This window comes from Leucoraja erinacea, chromosome 33 (assembly GCF_028641065.1).
Source record: "Leucoraja erinacea ecotype New England chromosome 33, Leri_hhj_1, whole genome shotgun sequence".
Lineage (NCBI taxonomy): Eukaryota > Metazoa > Chordata > Chondrichthyes > Rajiformes > Rajidae > Leucoraja > Leucoraja erinaceus.
The window spans coordinates 6851195-6876562 of NC_073409.1; the positions used below are offsets into that span (position 1 = coordinate 6851195).

A 25368-nucleotide genomic window follows, 5' to 3' on the forward strand; every position below is an offset into this window, starting at 1 on the left:
CACTCTCTGAGTAAAGAAGTTCCCCCTCATGTTACCCCTAAACTTCAGTCCCTTCATTCTCATGTCATGTCCCCTTGTTTGAATCTTCCCTACTCTCAGTGGGAAAAGCTTTTCCACGTCAACTCTGTCTATCCCTCTCATCATTTTAAAAACCTCTATCAAGTCCCCCCTTAACCTTCTGCGCTCCAAAGAATAAAGCCCTAACTTGTTCAACCTTTCTCTGTAACTGTAACAATGAATGAAAGGTGTGCAAAAAAGTAACGATGAAAAAGGAAACTGGCTACTGTTAGCTATTTGTTGGGTGAAACGAGAAGCTGGTGGGGAGGAGTACAGTGAGTCACACATTATCTATGCGTGATTCTGACTGAACGACAGACAGCAGGCTACTGCACTGGTGGTTGCTTCTGAAGATAGCAACTGACCTGAAATGTCACCTATCCATGTTCTCCAGAGATGCTCCCTGGCCCGCTGAGGTACTCCAGCACTTTGTGTCTTTTTTTCTGGTAGTTGGGGTCACCTTATCTCACACACCTCACACTTCAGCAAAGGATACTTACTGAATTGTGATGGGAAGCGGGTCAAAGGTCATGGTGGGCCGACCCCAATCGCAGTACCTCTGCCGTGATCAGCCAACTCCACCCCGTCCCTTGGAAGTGCTCCGCTGTTCAACAATATCAGCGTCAGAGACCCAGGTTCGATCCTGACTACGGGCGCAGTCTGTACATAGTTTGTATATTCCCCCAGTGACCAAGTGGGTATTATCTGAGATTGGCAGTTTCCTCTCACACTCCAAAGAAGTGCAGGTTTCCCTGGATCACCCGCTAGACCCCTGTACTCTGGTCCTGAAATCTCTCAGTCTCAATCATTAATAGAATGAATGACTGAGCATCAATAGACCTCTGAGGCAAATACATTCAAACGATGTACAGCTTTCTAACTACAGCGATTTCTCCACATCTCTGCGCTAAATGGCTGACTTCATTGGAAGGATCTCATTGGACTTGCAACTATTTATTTTAAAGAAAATTCATTTTTAAATAAACCTGGTATCGAATGAAAATATGGAGCACTTCTTCTGAGATGAGGTAATATTGGATGGATGGTGACATATAAACCAATTACTGATGGACAGGTTCTTTCTGAAAGACTTTGGATGTAATTTGAACCAACAGCCTTGGGCGTGGGTTTGAATCCCACTCCGGCGACCCACTCTGATGACACTCACCTGACAATGAGAGTGTTATTTTAGGTAGTATCGACTTGATGCTTTTGAAATTTTTTAAAAACTCTACACAATCTTTACAAAACCCTAATCTTTAGTGTGCATCAAGGGCTTAAATGGGCTACGGTTTATTACTAAAACTGATGACATACATTTTTTCCAGATATATAAACACCTGAAAAGTTATTGCAAGGTTAAGTGAAATTGAAACTTTTCTCTTGAAGGTTTTATGATGAACAGGTGGTACTGTTTACAGATTTTGGCTAGACATAGGTGAATCAGGCTTCAAAGAGCATGTCACATAATTCAGTGTTGAATTATGAAAACTCCTGAGGCAGAATTGGTCGATTTGTTTTTGCACACAGCAGTGTTTTCATATATTGCTTGCATTAATTAAGTTGCTGTAAGATTCAACTTGTGACTCCAATGAAAATGAATCATCAATTAACTAGTTGCATTTGGTTCTGTGTGGCGTGCGTGTATCTTGCATGCCATTCATTAGTGGGCTGAAATTATACTTTCCTATAGATTCCTATCAGTTTAATGATGAGATATTTGTGGCTTTCGCGTCAACACCCAGCTAATAGCTGTCAATGAATTTGTTCGTATGTCTTTCCCATTTTCTAACTTGTTTGGTTAACGGTTTTCCCCCGCCAGCCCACTAAAGAAAATTGAGGATTTACCAGAATGATAACCATAACAACTGTAAAACTATCAGATAAACTAAACACCGCAAGATTTTTTCATGGGAGTATTATCTAACACAATTTAGCACCAAACCTCGTTGAGAGGTTAGGGTAGCCCATCAGAACTTTGGCCAAAGAGCTTTAGTTTAGAGGTACCCTGAGTGCCAACCACAATTTTGTGTTCAAGTCCCCCAGTGAAGTCTTTGATTTGGAAACATGGATGTCTCCCACAGTGTCACGGATGTCCACACCTGTCAGGTAGACATGCAGCCATCCAGCGTCACGGATGTCCCCAGATGTCACGGATGTTCCCAATTGTCTCAGCTGACATGGGGGCTGCTCACAGTGACATGGATGACACCAGTCCCCAGTGTCACGAATAAGATGGAAGGTATCAGAAGTCTGTCCCCTGCGATGGAGATGGTGAGGTCAAGGAATGGTAGGGAAGTGTCGGAAATGGTCCAGGTGTATTGGAGTGACGAATAAGATGGATGCCCCCCACAGTGTCACGAATGACATGGATGTCCCGCGCATTGTCACGGATGTCCCCGATGTCATGTCACGGATGTCCCCAGATGTCACGGATGGCATGAGTGCTACCCACGCTGTCACACATGACCCCTGAGGGCGAAAACAACGATCGGGAGCAAGAGAAATTAAAACCTCCGCAAGGAAGCAAGAAGTATTCTTATGGCTAAAAAAGTGGATTTAATTTAAGGAGAATAATGGACAAGTCATAAAAAAAATCTCAACTTTTCAAAAAGAAAATGGTGATTGGATTTTTAAAATGTAGTAACTCATCACAGAAGTGGAAACTAGGTTTGGTGTGCAAAAACAGTCAATTCTATACGGCTGGTCTCAGTCTGTATTTAATTCAGCAACTGCCCAGCTCTCTCCTTCCTTTCAAACCTCAGCACTAGTTACTGTTCCTGAGATTTTGGGCTTCACATCTCACCAGTCTGTACATGAAGTCACGGTATTCTATTGTGCAATGCATTACTTGAGTGTAGTTCAGTTTATTGGCACATGTACCGAGACACAAGTACAGGCTTTATATATATATATATATATATATATATAACGCACACACACACTCACACATATATGAGTCTGAAGAAAGGTCTCGACCCGAAATCTTACCAATTCTTTCTCTCCAGAGATGTTGCCTTGCCCCGCTGAGTTACTCCAGCATTTTGTGTTTTAATGTGAACCTGAGGGGTAACTTTTTCACACAGAAAGTGATGTTTGTGGAATTAGCTGCCAGACGAGGTGGTTAAGATGGATACTATGACAGCATTTAGAAGACACTTGGGCAGGTACATCGATAGGAAAGGTTTAGAATATGTGGGCCAAAAGGGCCAAATTTGGATTGGGTATTTTGGTTAGCATAGACGAGTTGGGCCGAAGGGCCCATTTCCGTGCTTTATGACTCTATGACTCTCTTGAAAATAGGTTGCAGCACTGCAGGGAAATAAGAAGAGGGGGGAATGGGATGAATGGGATTGTTTCTCTGGGAGCTGGCATGAGCCGAATGGGTCAAATGGCCTCCTTCTGCGTCACTAGGGGTACAATTAGACGATGCTAGAGCATAAACCGACTCACCGTAAACCAATTACGCAGATAACATTTGTTTGATGGTGAGGAAGGATCCAGTCCTCGCCCATATTGTGCTTGCCAGCTGTCTGCCAAGGTGGCACCTCCATCTGGTGGCCCAGCTATAAACCAGTCACATCTCTGCCAGCCGCTCGTTGGCACAGCCCCGTCTCTGCCATCTGTTTGGAAGGAGGGTTCATTCCAACAGATCACAGGAAATGACTGCTAATGCCAGGTTTGCGAACAACAGTGACAAAGTTATCTGCGATAGAGGTTGTGGCGCAAACTCATCACGGTGACACCAGGGGCTGCGGGTGCAAGTGTTAATCCTGGCCAAATTGGAGAGGTTAGGACTGTAAAATGGGGGTAAAAGCTTCAGGGCTGCCCGGAGATTTGGTCAATTTGGAATTTCTCTCTAATTCTTCTCCTATCACTTATGAACTATAGGTGGGTCCAGGTGGGGGTGGGGTTGACTGGCAGACTGGTGAATAAGTGACAAAGGCTGGAGGTGAAAAGGAGACAAAAAGGATGTCAGATAAGGAGAGAAAAGTAACGCCAGAGGGAGGGAGATGGGTGGAAGGAGACAGAGGAAGTGAAAGAAGCGGTGAGTAAAAGGGTAATGGGGGACTTGGTCAAGGGAGATGAAATTATTCACGGCCCATGATGGAGAAGGGTGAGCAAGCAGCCTTTCTCTTCTCAGTCCATTCATTTCCTCTCGAATTTCAAATTCACACTTCCTATTCTCCAATCTCTGAATAACTTTTGTAAAAAGTAAAAAGAGAGATTTGATTCATACAGTTAATTCCTTTATTAGACACAAAAAGCTGGAGTAACTCAGCGGGTCTGACAGCATCTCTGGAGATAAGGAATAGGTGACGTTTCAGGTCGAGACCCTTCCTCTCAGACCTGAAATGTCACCCATTCCTTCTCCCCAGAGATGCTGCCTGTCACGCAGAGTTACTCCAGCTTTTTGTGTCTCTCTTCGTTTTAAACCAGCATCTGCAGTTCCTTCCTACAAAAATTCCTTACATGTCTTTGCAATGAACACTTGCATTTTCTGCTCTGAAAGTTGCCACAAGGAGGTGCCCAAGATTAAAAAATCATTTGCACTTTGACTTTCATTTCATCGCCAGTCCATTTGATCAGAACAGTCAAAACAATCGTGCTAACGTTCAGGGAAGGGCTATGGGACAGCAAAAATCACGTTAAGAGCATCATTTGGACAATGTGTGGGTAAAATAAAGTACATTTAAAAATCGAGACATTTTATGCAGAGTACATAGAAAGTAAATAAAGTAGGAAAGAACTGCAGATGCTGGTTTAAATCGAAGATAGACATAAAATGCTGGAGTAACTCAGCGGGACAGGCAGCGTCTCTGGGGAGAAGGAATGGGTGACGTTTCGAGTCGAGACCCTTCTTCAGACATCAGTCTCTCCAAAGATGCTGCCTGCCCTGCTGAGTTACACTTGGAACTAAATATACCCCGTTCTCATGAACAATCTCCTATAACATCGGCTATTGGCAATGTTTTATCAAACTGTAGCTGATCATTTGGTGTTCACTTGGTACCTGCGAAACTTATGAAATCTCAGAGAAATAATTGTCTGATGGAACGATGGCCAGCGTATCTATCGTGTGTGCTTTTTTAAAAAGAAATAATATTGGTCAGGACCACTTAATTTTTACTGAGAGTGGATCGAGGTGTCGGGGGCTATGGGGAGAAGGCCGGAGAATGGGGTTGAGGTGGATCAGCAATCATTGAATGGTAGAGTGAACCTGATGGGCCGAATGGCCTAATTCTGCTCCTATAACTTATGCACATATGAACTTATGTCAATACTTTGCCTTTAAGCCTAGTTTAAGTTGGTGGGGCGTGCTCCGAGATCTGTTTTTGATGTATTGTCTAATGAATTCTCCTTTATTAAAAAGCCGGCCGACAATGTTTGCTGTCTGGGACACTAAAGATATTGTTTCTAAAGTCTGTGCAATGCAGTGGACCTCCTGACCCTGATTGCAGAGTGCCCACCACAGATAATACCCCTGTCAGCATGTGTGTAGTGCAATGACTTCGTAAGGTAAATGGAAATCATATTTCCTGCAAGTGTAATATTACCTTCAGTTGACCCCCTTAAATCGGACCGTGGGGACCTGCAGAAGCTACACGTTGGAGGGTACGTTGCTGCACTGCCTGGCTATTATTGTTTAGTTTAGTTTAGTTTAGTTTAAAACAGCTCAGCTCATTGACCCATCAAGTCCACACCGACCAGCGATCCCCGCACATTAACACTATCCTACACACTAGAGACAATTAACAATTTTAGCGATGTCAATTGACATACAAACCTGTTCGTCTTTGAAGTGTGGAAGGAAACCGAAGATCTCAGAGAAAACCCACGCACGTCATGGGGAGAACGTACAAACTCCGTACAGACAGCACCCGTAGTCGGGATCGAACCCGGGTCTCTGGCGCTGTGAGGCAGCAACTATCCCACTGTGCCACCCTTATTATTGGTGCTTTAGTAAAATGAACCATCAGAGCTGAAATAATTATACTACAAATCCTTACTGCGACCTCCCTTTAAGCTTAGTTCAGCTTCTCTCATTTTAGATCTTTTAATCTGTTAACCATTTACACAGAAATTGTAAACTGTTACTCTGTCATAATCCTCCCCACCATCTAAAGCATCTACACGAGGCGCTGCTGTAAATTGCTCGTATCTAAGCTACCCCCCCCCCAGTCTAGTTTCGGTAAAAACACTGAATCAAGCACTTGAACAACTTATCTTTATTTTAACAAAAGCGCAATTACAATTCAACTACTGTCCCTATCCCACCGCGGGTTAGATCCTCGTATCTGCCTGATGAAGCCCTCTAGGTCTCGTCCAAACAGAGATACTCTAGAAGGTCACGCAGTTCCAAGCGCTCTCCCAGAAGATGGACGCGGGACCTCGTGGTAGCGAACTTTTATATGTCCTGGGACCTCGAGTGGCCGAACACATGGGGGCGGTCTCTTAATAATCCAATTACAGATATCAATTAACCCCATACATAACAGACATTTCCCTAACCCTAATAATACATTGTATTCAAACAGGACTTCACAAGGAAGCCAACTTAGAAACATTTACTCTGAACTGCAAGAATACCTCATCTAATCAACATTTGGCAAAGTTGAACTCTGCAACATTATTTACAATTATTTACAAGGTGTATGTCTGGTTTGCAGCCATCCAATCCATTCTATGCATTTTGCCCCTAATTGACAGGGTCTGCAGATGTTCTTAATCTTTTCTTGTAAATTGTATTTAGGCTTTAGACACACTGGCACCACTCCGCAGCTTGTCCCAGCTCTGCAGAGAGCAATTCCAAATTGACCAAATCTCCCAGCAGCCCTGAAGCTTTTACTGCATTTTCAAAGTCCTAGCCTCTCGACTTTGGCCAGGATTAACACTGCCTGAATAAAGTGGCATCTATCATCGAGGATCCACACCATCTGGGCCTTGTCCATTTTCTCACTGCTACCATCTGGCAGGAAGCACAGAAGGCTGAAGTACCACAGCACCAGGTTCAAGAACAGCTACTTCCCTGCAACAATCAGGTTCTCGAACCAAACGACGCAACCCTAATCCTCCCTCGGCAATGGAACACTAGGGTGGCCCGGTGGCGCAGCGGTAGAGTTGCTGCCTTACAGCCCCAGATTCACGGGTTCGATTCTGGCCATGGGTGCTGTCTGTATGGAGTTTGCATGTTCTCCCTGTGACTGTGTGGGTTCTCTCTGGGTGCTCTGGTTTCCTCCCTCCGCAGACGTACATCTTTGTAGGTTAATTGGCTTTGGTAAAATTGTAAATTGTCCCCAGTGTGTAGGATAGTGCTAGTTTATGGGGTGATTAGCACGGACTCAGTGGGCCGAAGGGCTTGTTTCCACACTCTATCTCTAAAGTCTAAAAGTAAAATAAACCCGTGAACGACTATGGACATGTTTTCTAATTGTTTATTTTTCGCACTAAAGTCTATTTTTGTACACAATGTTTCTTTTCATTGTCTTGCAGAATTTTTGTAATGGATGTAGAATTAATATATTTTTGTGTATTCGCCTGTTGTTTGTGCCAGTGATGCTGTTGCAAGATGTTTATTGGTCCAGCAAAATACAACATCAAATGATATGGCTGTTCATTTAGATTATTTAGTTTAGTTTATTGTCACCTCTACCAAGGTACAGTGAAAAGCTGTTGTGTGCTATCCAGTCAGTGGAAAGACTAGAAATGATTACAATCTGTTATCTCTTCAGTTCCCATATGTTAGGGTGGCACGGTGGCACAGCGGTAGAGTTGCTGCCTTACAGCGCCAGAGACCCTGGTTCGATCCCGACTATGGGTGCTGTCTGTACGTAGTTTGTTCGTTCTCCCCGTGACCACGTGGGTTTTCTCCAGGATCTTCGGTTTCCTCCCACACACAAAAGACGTACAGGTTTGTAGATTAATTAGCTTGGTGTACGTGTAAATTGTCCCTAGTGTGTGTAGGATAGTGTTAGCGTGCGGGGATCGCTGGACGGTGTGGACTCGGTGGGCCGAAGGGCCCGTTTCCGCGCTGTATCTCCAAAATAAACTAAATTGAAATGTGCTGTGAAAAACCTGTATTTGTTTCCGATATGCATTGGCCTGCTGGATTTTGAGTAACCTGGGGTTTGAACCCTGGTCTATCAATTAAGTGGAGTCAAGCCAAACAGTTGTGGAGTTGCTTCAGCACCATACTCTTCTTGGCTTCTCACCAGACTGCTTCAGAAATATCCGCGCAGACTGTAGAGCAAATAACCCTGCGGAAACAGATGCTCTCCATCAGCCTGAAGGCATCTGACAAAATACCACAACTGCTGGGTGTCTGGAGCATCAGCAGAAAGTGCTGGGGATTTTCAGCAGGTTCAGCAGCATACGTGGAGAGGAAAACAAACGTTCATGTTTCCATTTGGTGGCCTTTCAGCAGAAGGGATAGGGTGCACTGGAGGTTGAAGTCCACTGTCCCAACACCAGTCGCACCTAAATCTGCGGCACGGTGGTGCAGCGGTAGAGTTGCTGCCTAACAGTGCCAGGGACCCTGGTTCGATCCTGACTACGGGTCCTGTTTGTACGTTCTCCCCGTGACCGCGTGGGTTTTCTCCGAGATCTTCAGTTTCCTCCAACACTCTAGAGATGCACGTGTTTGAAGGTCAGTTGGCTTGGTTAAAAAAAAGTAAATTGTCCCGAGTGTGTGTAGGATGGTGTTACGGTACGCGTGGCATCTCTAAACAAAACTAAACCAAATCCGCACAGCTCTGAAGACTGATCTCTCCACCTCCTTGCCTGATGAGCTGGTGATACTAATACTCCCTGTCACGAACATCTGTTTAAGAATGTATTTTTCTTATCTACATTTGGCCGAACCTTTCCTGAGTTGTTGCAACAATATCTGCAACTCCTGTCTGCTCAGCGGGCTGCCTGTTTAAAAGCAAACTGATGTGACAGTGCCCCTTGAATACACATCCCACAGGCCATCATGTATTTCAGGTTGAGCACATGAGGGAAGACTAGATTATTACACTATTTATTAGGGAACCAAGATATAATACAGTTGACTCATATTTGAAGAACACATTATTTTTATTAACAGATGGAATTGTTTTTTCTTACGAATATAGCTATCCATTTGGCGTAAATATAAATGTATTTAGAAATGTATATAAATGTAAATGTGAATGTATATGAATGTAAATGTCCGAGGCAGGGTCTTGACCCGAAACCTCTCCCATTCCTTTTCTCTGGAGATGCTGCCTGACCCACTGAGTTACTCCAGCCTTTTGTGTCTACGGTTTAAAGCAGCATCTGTAGCTCCTTCCTCCACACAATGTATTTGGGTTTGCAGGTTTGAGGTGAAGGGGGAATTATACCATTCTGAAGTTTATAAATTCTTATGTAACTAACCTGCAAACAGCCCCCTTCACCCTCCTCTTTCTCCCACAAGACCACCCTCCCCCTCACATTTTCTTACCCCACTCCCCCTCCTTCCATCCACCCCCCTCCCCCCCACACATAATCCACCACCTTCCTATCCTCGAGCTTCACAATTTGCAATTCTTTATCCTTTCAGGCCCACATCTGTCTTTTCATCTCTCTCCCCCCCGGCAATCAGTCTGAAGAAGGGTCCCGACCTGAAACGTCACCTATGCATGTTCTCCATAGATGCTGCCTTACTCTTTGGACTTTAGAGATACAGCGTGGAAACAGGCCCTTCGGCCCACCGAGTCCGCACCGACCAGCGACACGAGCACTATCCTACACACGAGGGACAATTTACAATTTGTTCCAAAGCCAATTAACGTACAAACCTGTACGTCTTTATAATGTGGGGGAAACCGGAGCTCCCGGGGCAAACCCACGCGGTCAATGGGAAAGCGTACTAACTCCGTACAGACAGCACACGTAATTGGGATCAAACCTGGGTCTCTGGTGCTGTAGGGCAGCAACTCTACCGCTGCGCCACCATGCCGCCCACTCGCTAAGTAACTCCAGCAATTTGTGTCTTTCTTTTGGAATTACACCTGTTCTATTCCTGCATCCTGATCTGGAAAAGCCGGAGTGGCAGTGCACGTTTCCCAATCCTATTCCCAGAGCCAGATGCTGCTTCCCTACTCACTCACGTCCCCGTCGTTGATCAATGGGACCACCGCTCAAGGTGATTAAAGTTGCTCCATAAAATCACATCTGTGGGTGACAATGGTTAAGTAAGTATAGACTTCCTCAGAGAAAGACAGAAGGAAACAACAAGAGAGACCTTCGTGCATTTAGATGTTCACAATTTACAGCTCCAAATACGTGCAGGTTTGTAGATTATTTGGCTTCTGTAAATTGTCCCTAATGTTTAGGATACAACTAGTGCATGAGGTGAGTGCAGACTCAGTGGGCTATGGGTGAGAGCAGACTCGGTGGGCTATGCTCAACCAAACTAAAAACTAAACCTTTGCTTCGAGGAAGTCTGTTTAGCGAAATCCTGCAGATGCTGGTTTACCAAGGAAAGACACAAAATGCTGGAGTAACTCAACGGGGCTGGCAGCATCTCTGGAGAACGTGGATAGATGATGTTTCGGGTTGGGATCCATGTTCTCCAAGGATGTTGCCTGACCTGCTGAGTTACTCCAGCGTTTTGTGGCTATCTTCGGTTTAAAGCAGCATCTGCAGTTCCTTCCTTCACATGGGAATTTGGGCAGCTTGGTCATGTGTTTGGAGAATGATACAGAATAGTAACAAGAAGCGCGGGAGTGCCTAAGAATGGTAATGAGGAATAATAATTTACATAGGTGAAGTAAAGGTGGGAAAATAAAGCAGAACCGTGAAATAAAAGTAGTAAAAAAAAGCTAAATGAGACTCTTTTTCTCGTGCTCATGTTATGAAACCAATCGGAACAGTAGTAAGCAAATTGGCAAGATGTTCACACCTATTACTCATGTCCCACATGAAAGCTAATTGCTATTCTGCACGAGCTCCTTCTGAGATTTGCTTCAACTTCCTGTTCAGCATTAGAAAATGTATTATTATTCATACGAAAATCTGAAATCTTTTTCTGCCAACTCAGCACCTTATCACCACCTGCCTCTTCCCCAAACAGTCCGAATAAGTCACACTTGCAATAACGCAAAACTTGAGAGCTTGAACCAGAGGGACAGGTTGATCAGACTAGGACTTTATTCCTTGGAGCGCAGGGGTGATCTTATAACGGAGTATATAATCATGAAGAGAATAGAGCAGGTGGAAGCACAGTCTTTTTCCCAGGGTTGTGGAATCAAGAATTAGGGGGCATGGGTTTTAGATGAGAAGGGAAAGATTTAATAGAAATCTATATTTTTCACGCAGGGTGGTGGGTATAAGGCCATAGGGGAGGGTTCCAAACCTTTTTGTTCCGTTTAATAGTGTGTAACAATGTTATTTCACTTATTTCTGAACCAAACCAGAACCAAACATAATCAGTCAATGGGAAAAAATATTTTCAAATCCAGAATCAACACATTTACCCCCTGGGTAGGCGACATTTACCTCCTTGGGCGAAATGTACCCCAGGTTGGAAACCCTTGCCATAAGAAGTATTTGAGGCAGTGACAATTGCAGCATTTAACAGAAGGTATTGGACAGGTACATGGTTAGGAAGGGTTCATGGGGATATGGGTCAAATGCCGGCAAATTAGGCTAATTTAGATGGGGCGCCTAGGTTGGCATGGACGGGACGGGCCGAAGGGCCTGTTTCATGCTCTTTGACTCTACGACCTGAAGTTTAGTCAACGAGACGGGTTTGAGGAACGACTTTGAGGAAATAATAATTTGGGGAGAGAATGCAAGATCTCGTGGCCTTGGGAGCAAAGTAAACTTGAAGGTGATCAAGGTACCAGAATCAGGCAGCCCAGATATCAATGAGCTTGGAAAAATTACGGAGAAAAGAGCAGCAAAGTCATTGGGGCGGGAAACAAGAGTAACACTTTTAAATTGTGACGTTCTTAACTGGGAACCGACAGAGGCCAACAAGCAGAGGGATGTTGGGAGAACAATGTGACTTTCATAATTACAATAAATAAATAAATAGATGGAATGCAGTTTATTATTAAATTAGGTGATCAAGCCCTTAAAAAGAATCTTAAGAGGCTCCTAGGATAATGAGTCGCCATAGACAACAATAGCAGGGAATGATATACACACTTTAGTTTAGTTTAGAGATACAGTATGGAAGCAGACCCTTCGGCCCAACAAGTCCGCGCCGACCAGCGATCCCCGCACGCTAACAAACACTACCCTGTACACCAGGGACAATTTGCGTTGACAACTAAAGTGCTGTCCATGAAACAACAAGCAAAATTGCAATTAATTCCATTGCTTTGTGTAAGTTGGTTCCAATGGCGATGATGTTGAAATGTGGCTAAACAGCTACATTTGGGGCAACACGGTGGCTCAGTGGTAGAGTTGCTGCCTTACAGCACCAGAGACCCTGGTTCGATCCTGACTACGGAGTTTTCACGTTCTCCTTGTGACCACGTGGGTTTTCTCCGGGTGCTCCGGTTTCCTCCAACACTCCGAAGAGGTGCAGGTTTGTAGGTTAATTGGGCTTTGGTAAAATTGTAAATTGTCCCTAGTGTGTAAGATAGTGCTAGTGTACAGGGTGATTGCTGGTCGGTGCGGAATTGGGCCTGCTTCTGCGCTGTTTCTCTCAAGTCTAAAGCCTAATGCCCCTGTCCCACTTAGGAAACCTGAACGGAAACCTTTGGAGACTTTGCGCCCCGCCCAAGGTTTCCGTGCGGTTCCCGGAGGTTTTTTGTCAGTCTCCCTACCTGCTTCCACTACCTGTAACCTCCGGCAACCACCTGCAACCTCACGGAAACCTTCGCTGAGGCGCAAAGTCTCCAGAGGTTTCCAATCAGGTTTCCTAAGTGGGACAGGGGCATAAAGCTGTTGCCACTTTGGAACACCCTGATAGCATGGAAGGGTCTGTCGAAACTTGGCTTCTTCCTTTGTGCAAGAAATTTCCTCTGCACCTTGTGTTGGTCTAAACAAGAGGGAATAGCTCTGATGTAATGAGGTGTGCTGGGTTCAGCACCTCTCCAGATAAATTTGGTTACTTTGAACCCACCTTAAAAAAGAGAAAGATGAGACAGATGGTAAATAAAGTTTCTTGCTACAAGAGTATATAATGAAGCTTAAAAAAGCTACCTTTGTGTAAAGAACACAAGATACCTGATGCTTAATCCATTTGAGGTGTCTGCTTTCATTTGTAATAATAGACCTGGGCCCTCCATTGATTATGATTATATATGTGGGGTGCCTTAGGGGTGTAAATTTAGAACAGAGAGACGTAGCCACAGCTCCTGACCTTTCATTTTACTTTCTGCGGCAATAATAACAGAAAGTTAACTGGCCTGCATCTGTTCCAAGTGGGTTTCAGTAACGGCAGCAGGAGAACAGATTGGCTGCAGCCATCTGCAGGAGCAGCTTTTATGGAAACAGAAAGATAGAAAATAGGTGCATGTGCAGGCCATTCGGCCCTTCGAGCGAGCAACGCCATTCAATGTGATCATGGCTGATCATCCGAAATCAGTACCCCGTTCCTGCTTTCTCCCCATATCCCTTGATTCTGTGAGCCCTAAATCTGTATCGCTAAATCTAACTCTTTCTTGAATACATCCAGTGAATTGACCTCCACTGCCTTCTGCGGCAGAGAATTCCACAGATCCACAACTCTCAGGGTGCTTCGGAGCAGCGAAGTGAAGGAGGAGGATAATTCCTCAAACATAAAGGCCGCGAGGTTGAATCGACACGCAGAGCGTAAAACATGTTGCTTTTGATCGTTCTTCTCCAGAGCAGTCGCTTTGAGATTATCGATCCTTAATAAATTAAGGAAAAATATATATTGCCGGAAGCTTACTTTTCTAATAACTGTTGCTTGGCATTTGAGACTGAATCAAAATGTTTATAAAGTATATACTGTGGGTCTGGGGTTTTAACTCGATATAATACTTGTGATATATTTTCTGGTTAGATTGCTAGTTTAGAATTAATTGTAATATTCGATTTAATTTGATGATAAACCCTGGATTTTCAAGAGACCTGCTGGGGAAAACAATATCAGTGCTCTACTCAAATAATGTTAGCGTCTATTGTTGGAGGCGATAACTGAAGTAACATTAGATTCTGTCATTTCAATAAACACTCAACTGGAGAGTGTACTGCTAGAATCATCATTACTAAAGGAAGAAGTATCAGCTAGAAGGCGTGAAGCATTTCACTGTAGCCTACAAACATGTTCTGTGCTACTCAGTGAGCTGGGATCACTGGTGGTTTTTGTTTGTGTTTATGTTTACCGCTGGTGGTATTTCTGCACGGAGCTTGGTAATCACATCCAATTTGCATCGGTTTCCTGCTTCTGTGCGAGGAAAGCACCAAATGCCCCACAGCAAGAATCTGAGGCTGGAAGTTGGTTTTGTGCTACAAACCAAAGTAGTATTTGCGTTTGTATATCGGCTTTGCACATCCTCGGTGCGTCAATGCACCTGGCAAGCAATGAACCAGAGGTCGTTTGTTCATCGTCGGGTGTACTCAGGTACAATGAAAAGCTTTTTGTTGCCTGCTCTTTAGTCGGCGAAGAGACTATATATGATTACAATCGAGCTGTTCCATGTACAGATACAGGATGAAGGATATAATGTTCAGTGCAAGACAAAGCCCAATAAAATCCGATGAAGGATGGTTCGAGGATAGTAGCTTTCTAGTTGGTGTTAGGATGGTTCAGTTGCCTGATAACAGCTGGGAAGAACCTTCCCCAGGAAGAAATTATATCTCGTGTTTAAGAAGGAACTGTGCAGATGCTGGAAAATCGAAGGTAGACAAAAGTGCTGGAGAATCTCAGCGGGTGCAGCAGCATCTATGGAGCGAAGGAAATAGGCAACGTTTCGGGCCTATAAAGAAATTATATCTCAAAGACTGGATGGAACAGCAGATGGAACCCACCAGTCTCATCAAAGACCAAGTAGATTGAGGTATTTTGCAAGCTGCAGTATAGCATGAATCACTGCATGTTGGTAGATTAGTTAATTGCACCGAGGTCCAGTGAAAAGCTTTTTTTGTTGCGTGCTAATTCAGTCAGTGGAGGTAATCGCACAAATCTCTGAGCTTTAGTGCTAGTTTGGTTTGTTAAAGAGTTTGTGTAGGAAAGAACTGCAGATGCTGGTTTAAATGGAAGGTAAACACAAAATGCTGGAATAACTCATAGGGCAGAGAAGGAATGGGTGACGTTTCAGGTCGAGACCTTTCTTCACACTTCAGATTCAGATTCCATTCAGATTTGTTAACGAGTTTGTTGGCTTGCAACCAGTCAGTAATAGCAACAGTTTCTCTAATGTGGCCATTCGGCCCATCAAGTCTACTCCGCCATTCAATCATGGCTGATGTATCTTTCCCCCTCAATGCCTTCTCCCCATAACCCCCGACACCCGTACTAATCAAGAATCGGTCAATCTCCACCTTAAAAATATCTATTGATGGCCTCCACAGCAGTCTGGAGCAATGAGTTCCACAGATTCACAGGCCACGGAAATGGCCGTGTGCATCAAAGATGCTGCAAGAATCGCTGAAACTTAAAACCGCGATGCAGACTATTCCCTAAATGCTTGTTGCCAGCAAGCCGATTCTGTTATTTCAATAATACCGTCAGCTTATGTGCAGTAGAGAATGCAAAGCTAGTAAAGGAAGCTTGACAAGATTGATACCATGGCCAGAAAGTAGATGTGGCCAAGGGGAAAAAAAAAAAATGTTCTGGACAGTTTCCAATGGCTGCATTTAAAATCAAAGTGCTCTGTTTACCATTGAAATGAACGGGAAATGGAGCTCTGCGAGTTTTGCTCTCTGCGCCAGATTTATGACCTTGTAGCCTCAAAATCATGATTAATATAAGGGGGTGGAGGAATCGGATTACAAGACTTTTCAATGCAACCTTTTTGGGCATTTCAGAACTTGTTGCTGCTTGAACAGTAAACCTCGACTCAGTTAGACTGGCCGGTTTATATTCTGTCGTTCGACGTGCAGGTGAAGCTCCTGCAAAATGGTCTGTAGATGAGAGGCGCTATAGAAACATAGAAAATAGGTGCAGGAGTAGGCCATTCGGCCCTTCGAGCCTGCACCGCCATTCAATATGATTATGGCTGATCATCCAACTCAGTATCCTGTACCTGCCTTCTCTCCATACCCCCTGATCCCTTTAGCCACAAGGGCCACATCTAACTCCCTCTTAAGTATAGCCAATGAACTGACCTCAACTACCTTCTGTGGCAGAGAATTCCAGATGTTTTCCTCATCTCGGTCCTAAAAGATTTCCCCCTTTATCCTTAAACTGTGACCCCTTGTTCTGGACTTCCCCAACATCGGGAACAATCTTCCTGCATCTAGCCCGTCCAACCCCTTAAGAATTTTGTAAGTTTCTATGAGATCCCCCCTCAATCTTCTAAATTCTAGCGAGTACGCCGAGTCTATCCACTTTCTCATGCCGCCTGTTGGCCTTGGTTCACGGTCTCCTGGCCCTAAAGGCACCATTGGATTTTGGGACACAATCATAAATACAATAGCCGTGTGTGGCCACTTTTAGCAAGAGATTGGCATCATGTTGCTGGCATTCACATCTGTACTCGACACTGCCCCTTCGATGCCTGTTTGTAATCGATTCCCTCCGCAGATGCTGCCTGACCCGCAGAGTTCCTCCAGCACTCGAGGTGTTGTCATCATTTCCCAACAGGTTTCACAAGAATATGGCAGGGAAATAAAGTAGGTCAAGGTTCAAGTTGCCTTTGCTTCCAAATGAAATATGAATCTAAATTGTGATTCACCTTCAGATTTATTCCCAGAGATTAATTTGAATAGTAAAAGGGCAGCGGTAGAGGTACAGCGCCAGAGACCCAGGTTCGATCCTGATCACGGGTGCTGTCTGTATGGAGTTTGTACGTTTTCCATGTGACCGCATGTTTGCTCCGGTTTCCTCCAACACTCAGTGGCGGACTGGCCAGGGTGTCAACTTGCCCGGTGGCAAGTGGGCCCCTGATGAAGTGGGGCCCCTATATCAAGTGGGCCCCTGATGAAGTGGGGCCCCTATATCAAGTGGGCCCCTGATGAAGTGGGGCCCCCTATATCAAGTGGGCCCCTGATGAAGTGGGCCCCCTATATCAAGTGGGCCCCTGATGAAGTGGGCCCCCTATATCAAGTGGGCCCCTGATCAAGTGGGCCCCCTATATCAAGTGGGCCCCTGATGAAGTGGGCCCCCTATATCAAGTGGGCCCCTGATGAAGTGGGCCCCCTATATCAAGTGGGCCCCTGATGAAGTGGGCCCCCTATATCAAGTGGGCCCCTGATGAAGTGGGCCCCTGATGGGCCCCCTATATCAAGTGGGCCCCTGATGAAGTGGGCCCCCTATATCAAGTGGGCCCCTGATCAAGTGGGCCCCCTATATCAAGTGGGCCTCTGATGAAGTGGGCCCCCTTTGTCTCCTGGCAACCAATATTTTTAGACCCAGTCTGCCACTGCCCACACTCCAAGGACGTACAGGATTGTAGGTTAATTGGCTTCTGTAAATTGTCCCTACTGTGCAGGATAGTGCTTGCGTACGAGGTGATCACTGGTCGGCGCAGACTCAGTGAGCCGTAGAGCTTGTTTCCGCGCTGTATCTCTAAAGTAACCGCAACACCTCTGCACTGTTGACAGCAAAGATTACGGTAACACTGCACACTGGCCCTTACATCTCAATAACGAGACACTTGCAGTCAGTGTAGTGCAGTCCTTTAACTGGAGTCATTTATTGTTTGTTGAAAGCATTATACTAAGAAATGACTAAACTGCTGTTCATTTCCCAGTATTCAGACAGAGAGAGAGAGGGAGAGAGAAAGAGAAAGAGAGGGAGAGGGGAAGAGAGAGTCAGCAGGCTCTTCCAACTGCATTGTGACTTCAGACACATAAGCCACTGTATGTGGACTTGCTGCCTTTTTGCAGTAATGCTTTTAATAGTCGGTGGTCCATTTTCCAATAAAATGGATCAAATTTGTCCAATCTCCCCTCATAGCTAATACAATCCATTGCAAGCAAAATCCAGGTGAACCTCTTCTGTACCCTCTCCAAAGCCTCCACATCATTCCTATAGTGTGGCAGCCAGAACAGCTGACAAGACTCCAAATGTGGTTAACCAAAGTTTTATCCAGCTGCAAAGAGACTGCTGTATAAAAGGCGCAGTGGTAGAGTTGCTGCCTTGCATCGCCAGCGACCTGGGTTCGATCCTGACTACGGTTGTTGTCTGTACAGAGTTATTACGTTCTCCCCGTGACCTGCGTGGGTTTTCTCCGGATGCTCCAGTTTCCTCCACACTCCAAAGACATGCAGGTTTGCAGGTTAATTGACTTTGATAAAAATTGTAAATTATCCCCAGTGTGTAGTGTGTGGTTATATAAATGGGGATCGCTGGTCGACGTAGACTCGGTGGGCCGAAGGGCCTGTTTCCGAGCGGTATCTATAAACTAAACTAAAGTGAAATTCTTGCCAACTTTTACACTCAGTGCTGTGACTGATGAAGGCAAGCAAGCTGTTTGCCCCCTTTACCACCCTATTCTATCATGTAGCCACTTGCACCGAGCTATGAATTTCTATTAACCCGAGGTTCATGATTTGGAATTGCAAAGATATCCTTTTATTCTTTATTTTACTGTAAAAATCCCAGTGAATTATGTAACGATAAAAACTCTTCGCAATAATGGAAAACAAATGGAAAGAAAAAATGGAAATCAAATTCTGAAGCAAGACATTATAAAGAATGAAGAGAAAAAGATAGAGTTGCCTGGCTTCGGAAAATGTGTTGTAGCTGAAGCAGTGATTTATGTGGAAAGGCAATTGGAGAGCGGCCAGGGTGGGAAATGAGGTCACTTCAGTCTTCGCTGGAAAAAGTAACAGGGAGGTAGGTACCAGCAAAATCTGCTGCTGCTGCTGCTCTCTCTCGGTTTCTGTTTCATATCCTGAAATATTAAGAAGCAAACTTTGGCCTGAATTGATTGAGGAAAATATAGAATCATACGGCTCGGAAACAGGCCCTTCAGCCCAACTCACCCATGCCAAGCTAGTTGCCCCCATCTTAGCTCTTAAGAACAAGCTTCTTATTCTCTGTAAAGAATTACAGTTCTTTCGTTACACAATTCAACAGTAAAATAAAGAATAAAAAGGTATCTTTGCATTACAAAAATTATGAATCTCAGGTCAAAGGTCTGGCTGCATTTGGTCCATTTCCCTCTAAACCTTTCCCGTCCATGTACCTGTTCAATTGTCTTTTAAATGCTGTTATGTTTAAGTACCTGCTTCAACCATCTCGCCAGGCAGCTCGTTCCACCCTCTGAGTGAAAAAGTTGCCCCTCAGGTTCCTATTAAATCTTTTCCCTCTCACCTTAAACCTATGACCACTGGTTCTGAATGTCCCCTACCCTGGGTAAAAGACTGTGTGTTCACCCTATCAATATCCCTCCTCATTGTATACACCTCTATAGGATCACACATCCTCAGCCTCCCCCTGCGCTCCAAGGAAAAAGTCTCAGTTTGCCTATCTCTCCCAACTGACCAACTCTGGGAAATCGGTCCAACTGAATATCAGTGAGTAGCTCTACTTTGTTGAAAGCACAAGAATGTGCAGATGCTGGAATCCAAAGCAAAACGCAAAGTACTGGAAGAAAATGGGTCAGTCAGCGTCTGTGGAGTGAATGGACAGACGTCTTGGTTCAAGACCCTTCTTCAAACCAAATCTGCAGAGACTGATGGGCATTCAATCTGAAGAAGGGAATCGGCCCAAAATATCATCAGTCCGGATGTTGCCTGACCCAATGATTTCCACCAGCACTTTGCTTTTGCCCCTTCTTTAATAATCTGCTGGGCACAATCCTCCAGATCTGTGTCATATCTGCCCCTGTATTCTCTATGAAAATTGCCTTTTAAAGTGCAAATAATGAACATTCCTGGATTGCCTTGCGTAAGGATTCTCGCTCTTGAGCAGCTTTCTGTCTGTGCCTCACTCGCATTTGGTTCCTAGAGGCGGTAAAGCATTTACATCCCGTCAGCACCATCTCTCCCCCTCCTGATAGAGCCGTGGAAACAGGCCATTCGGCCCAACTTGCCCACACTGGCCAACATGACCCATCTACACTGGTCCCACCTGCCTGCGTTTGGCCCATATCCCTCTGAACCCGTCCTATCCATGTACCTGTCCAAATGGTTCAGAAACGTTGCGAAGGTTTACAACAGTTGTTTTGTGCACAGAATGCTCCCAACGGCTACCAATGATCCATAAGATGTCATGGACATCGATAACTTGTTTGTTACAACATTACTGTTTTGCTGACTTCCTGAACAGCAAGATGGTTCTGCTCTCGGGTGGGGATTACTTCACCTGATTTATCATTGCTTCTTCTTTTCATTTGCAGACGAGGTGGTGCCAGGAGTATTTTTTGCCAGGAGGTGAACATCCAGGTAAGACACTGTGCACTTGGATCTGGGGCAAAGGAGATTACATTGAGACAGGTGGTAGAAGCTGCAACAGTGCACACACGTGCAGAGAACAGTGCAGTAGAGGAACAGGCCCTTCAGCCCACGTGGTCTGTGACAGCCATGGCACCAATTTGAACTAATCCTCCCCCATGGTCCATGATCCCTCTATCACCGAATGTAGAAACAAGGAACTGTGGATGCTGCTTTACCAAGGAAAGGCACAACAAGATGCAGCGGTAGAGTTACTGCCTTACAGCGCCAGAGACCCAGGTTCGATCCTGACTACAGGTGCCGTCTGTACGGAGTTTGTACGGTCTCCCTGTGACCTGCGTGGGTTTTCTCCGGGTGCTTCGGTTTCCTCCCGCACTCCAAAGACGTACAGGTTTGGAGTTTAATTGGCTTGGTATCATTGTAACTTGTCCCTATTGTGTGTAGGCTTGTGTAATTGCGCGGGGATGGCTGGTGTGTGCGAGCTCGATGGGCCGAAGGGCCCGTTTACGCCCTATATCTCTACACTAAACTAAATTAGTTTAGATTAGCAATACTGCACGGAACTTGTTGCCTCCATTTGTGTGGACTATGAATTTCTATTGAACCGAGATTCACCGATCATCAACTACCCGTTCACGCTGGTTCGATGTTATCCCACTTTCCCAACCCTTCTCTACACGTTAGGGGCGATTTTTACAGAGGTCAATTAACCTACAAACCCGCACTTCTTAGGGATGTAGGAGGAAATCAGAGCACTTGGAGGAGTCCCGTGCTGTCATAGGAATGACGTGCAAACTCAACGCAGAGGTCCGGAACAAACACGGGGTCTCTGGCGATGTGAGGCAGCAGCTCTACCAGCTGCTAGAGCCCTGCCATGTCTCAATACTTTCATTTAGGATTTCCAACACATCGCACTCATCAGGTTTAAATGTAATCTGCCATTTCTTGATCAATAGTTCCAGCTGATCTGTAGATCCTTATGGATCCTTCTGGACCCACCTTCCACAGGAGACCATGTTGAGTAAAAACGTTTTCACTCAGAGAGAGTTGCTGTGGAATTTTCTGCCATGGAAGGCAGTGGAGGCCAGTACACTGGATGTTTTCATGAGATAATTAATTTAGTTCTTAGGGATAAAGGAATCAAGGGATATGGGAAGAAAGCAGAAATGAGGTACTGATTTTAGATGATCAGCCATGATCATATTGAATGGTGGTGCTGGCTCAAAGGGCCGATTGGCCTACTCCTGCACCTATTTTTCTATGTTTCTATGGTGAATGCTTTACTAATCCACCACCTTAAACTCATCAATCATCTTTGTTGCCTTGTAAAAATACTCAATAGGGTTTGTAAGACATGACCTGCCCTGCACAAAGCCATACAGACTACACCTTACCCTCCTATATCTCTATACTCCCTCTCCCCTGACTCTCGGTCTGAAGAAGGGTCTTGACCCGAAACGTCACCCATTCCTTCTCTCCAGAGATGCTGCCTGTCCCGCTGAGTTACTCCAGCTTTAAGTGTGTCTATCTTCGGTGTAAACCAGCATCTGCAGTTCCTTCCTACACATTCCGAATAAGTCCATGCTTTTCCAATGTGTGTGAATCTCTCCCAGAGAACCTTAGCCAATAATTTCCCCCACCACTAACATAAGGTTCACCGGTCCATAATGTCTCGGTCCGCCCCAGTTGGCTTTCGTAAACAAAGGAACAAGATTGGGCATTGAACGTTGTGGAGCGCCATTGACAACAATCTTCCAGTTGCAAAAACATCTGTCAGTCACTACCCTCAGCGCCTGGGCCCTGAGCCAGGTGTGAAGCCAGTTGGCCTCTCTCCCCGTGATCTCATGGGCTTCACTCATTCCAGCTGCTGAACCTCTGGAACCAGGACCGATGCCTCGCAAAAACCCATGTCGACCACATCAGCCTCCTCCAGCATCCTTGGCTCCTCCTCAAATCAAATTAAATCCAATCAAAGTCAGCCCTGATCCTAAATCGTGACTGCTTAATGCTGTAACTTGATTAATCGGTTGCCTTTCTAAATGAAGATATATTGTCGTGCCTGGGAATTAATTTCCTTACCACCAAATTTAAACTAACTGTCCCTTAATCACATTGTTTATCATTACCTCCTTTTCCAATCAAAAAGAACAAGGTTAGCAATTCTCTAATTCTCCAGCACTGTTCTCATAGCAAGGGCGATGCAAAGGTCTGACCTTCCACAATTTCCCCCCTTGTACCTGTAGTGGCTTGGGATATATTTGGGATAGATGCCTTCTGCCCTACTGGGCTTGCTGCAAGTTCATAAGTGATGGGAGTGGAATTAGGCCATTCGGTCCATCAAGTCTACTCTGCCATTCAATCAAGGCTGATCTATCTTCTAAGGTACACAAAAATGGATATTCCTCCTTAGTTTTTACCGAGGTAAAGACACTGTTGTGGCACGGTGGCGCAGCGGTAGAGTTGCTGCCTTACACCGCTTACACCGCTGGAGACCCGGGTTCCATCCTGACTACGGAGCTTGTACGTTTTCCCCATGACCATGTGGGATTTCCCCGAGATCTTCGGTTTACAACCATACGCCAAAGTCGTACAGGTATATAGGTAAATTGGCTTGGCAAATATAAAAATATTGTCTCTAGTGTGTGTAGAATCGTGTTACTGTGCGGGGATCGCCGGTCCCCATGGACCTTGTGCCTGTTTCCGAGCTGTATATCTAAACTAATCTAAACATGAGGATTTGGGAAGCATTAATGAAGCTGGCTTGGGGACAGTCCATATTACAGTCAAGGATGTGCTGGACATCCCAAGATGGATGAATGGAACTAGCTTAGATGGGGGATTTAGGTCGGCATCGATGAGTGGGGCCGAAGGGCCTGCTTTGGTACTGTGTACTGATTCACTATGTGAAGCAGAATGTATTATTCTTCCACTAGGTTCCCAAATCTAAACACTGTGAAGGGTGGATAAGTTCACAAAGAGGTCGGGGAAGAGACTGGAGACATTGTGACTCTGGCACTTTGCCTTCCTAAGTTTGTTATATTTTGTTGCGTGCAACACAGAATGATTTGCGTGAGACCTGAGTTGATGTAAACAGACGCAAATCAGACCTATTGCTTGCATTTCACTTCCTCCAAACGTGGAGCCACTGAAGGGAAAGAGCTCTGTGAATAAAGAGCTGCTGCATAACACGAGGATCGTTTTGCGGCATTGCGAGTGATGGTAAGGAATGCAAAATACCAAGCAATAACAGGCTGGCACATTGTGGTAATGTTCACAAAGGCGTCAATAATTCACAGCTTTGTCTCTTGGTCCTTTGTATAAAATATTAACAAGGTAGACAAGACAACATAGACACATCGAAAAATAGGTGCAGGAGTAGGCCATTCAGTCCTTCGAGCCAGCACCACCATTCAATATAATCACATCAGTACCCTGTTCCTGCTTTTAAGGCCATCGTGCCATTAGCTTTCTTCACTGCCTACTGTACCTGCATGCTTACTTTCCGTGACTGCTGTACAAGCATCCCCAGGTCTCATTGCACCTCCCGTTTTCCTAATCTGACACCATCTGCTTCCCGTTCTTGCCACCAAAGTGGATAATCTCACATTTATCCACATTACACTGCATCTGCCCACTCACCCAACCTATCCAAGTCACCCTGCAGCCCCATAGCATCCTCATTGCAGCTCACACTGCCACCCAGCTTTGTGTTATCCGCAAGCTTGGAGGTGTCACATTTAATTCCCTCATCTAAATCGTTAATCTATATAACTAAAAGTCTCATCTTGACCACTTTCTGTCTGCGCTGTATATTGATTTTAGAAAAAACGCTATCATATATCACTATGATTTTTGGCCATCTTACTCGCAGTCCTCCTCCGCTGAGGCAACCCGAAAATGTTTCCGATCGATGAAAAATAAAAAAGTTAGGAATGTTTAAAAAATCTTGAGATCAGCTGATTGGTCCTCTCGCCTGTCAATCACCATGATGAAGGTAATGCCCCTTCCGGGGGGGCACTCTGCTTGAAATGGTATGAAATGCATTTGATTTGGTGGCCTGCACTCTGCTTATGAGAGTGAACTGCCAGCCTCTGCTTACCTGAGTGACTGAGCTGCCAGCCCACAAATCCATGCGGCCCACAATGTCCCTACTAGCCCTCTGGAAACCCGGCCCACATCACCCATCCTAGCGCTCCAGAAACTCCTCTTCCCCTCACAGACCACCAATATTGGAATTGGTGGAGAGGTGGAATATTGCGTTGGGGGATCAGCCCTCCCATGTGAACATGGGACCCAACAGGCCCCACTTAGTCTGGTCTATATTGTAAATAACTGGGGTTCCAGCACTGAGCCTTGTGGCACCCCCACTTGTCACTGCCTGCCATTCTGAAAAGGACCTGTTAATTCCTACTCTTTGCTTCCTGTCTGCCAACCAGTTCTTTATCCATGCCAATACCCTGTCCCCAATACCTTGTGCTCTAATTTTGCACACTAATCTCTTGTGTGGGACCTTGTCAAAGGCTTTTTGAAAGTCCAGAGACACCACATCCACTGGCTCTCCCTTATCCATTCTACGTGTTACATCCTCGAAAAAATCCAGAAGATTAGTCAAGCATGATTTCCCCTTCACATTTCCATGCTGACCTTGACTGATCCTGCCACTGCTTTCCAAATGCGCTGCTATAACATCTTTAATAATCGACGCAAGCATCTTCCCCACTACCGATGTATGGCTAACTAGTCTATAATTGCCTCTTTACCCTCTCGTCTAACCTCCAGTCCACAGGAACTGATACAGAGTTGAGAGAACATTGGAAA

At 45.1% G+C, this 25368-nt stretch overlaps 1 protein-coding gene across 3 annotated transcripts in view; it reads left to right on the top strand.

The window, feature by feature from the left end:
• Nucleotides 1-25368, top strand: part of sema6dl (sema domain, transmembrane domain (TM), and cytoplasmic domain, (semaphorin) 6D, like) — a 270119-nt gene that overhangs the window by 65987 nt on the left and 178764 nt on the right. For 2 of the 3 annotated variants that reach the window (XM_055661130.1, XM_055661131.1), the window contains one exon: nucleotides 20496-20541. The exons of the other annotated variant lie outside the window; for it this stretch is intronic. The gene's annotated coding sequence lies outside the window, so the exon portion shown is untranslated. The remainder of the gene's footprint in view (nucleotides 1-20495; nucleotides 20542-25368) is intronic. 3 annotated transcript variants of the gene reach the window in all.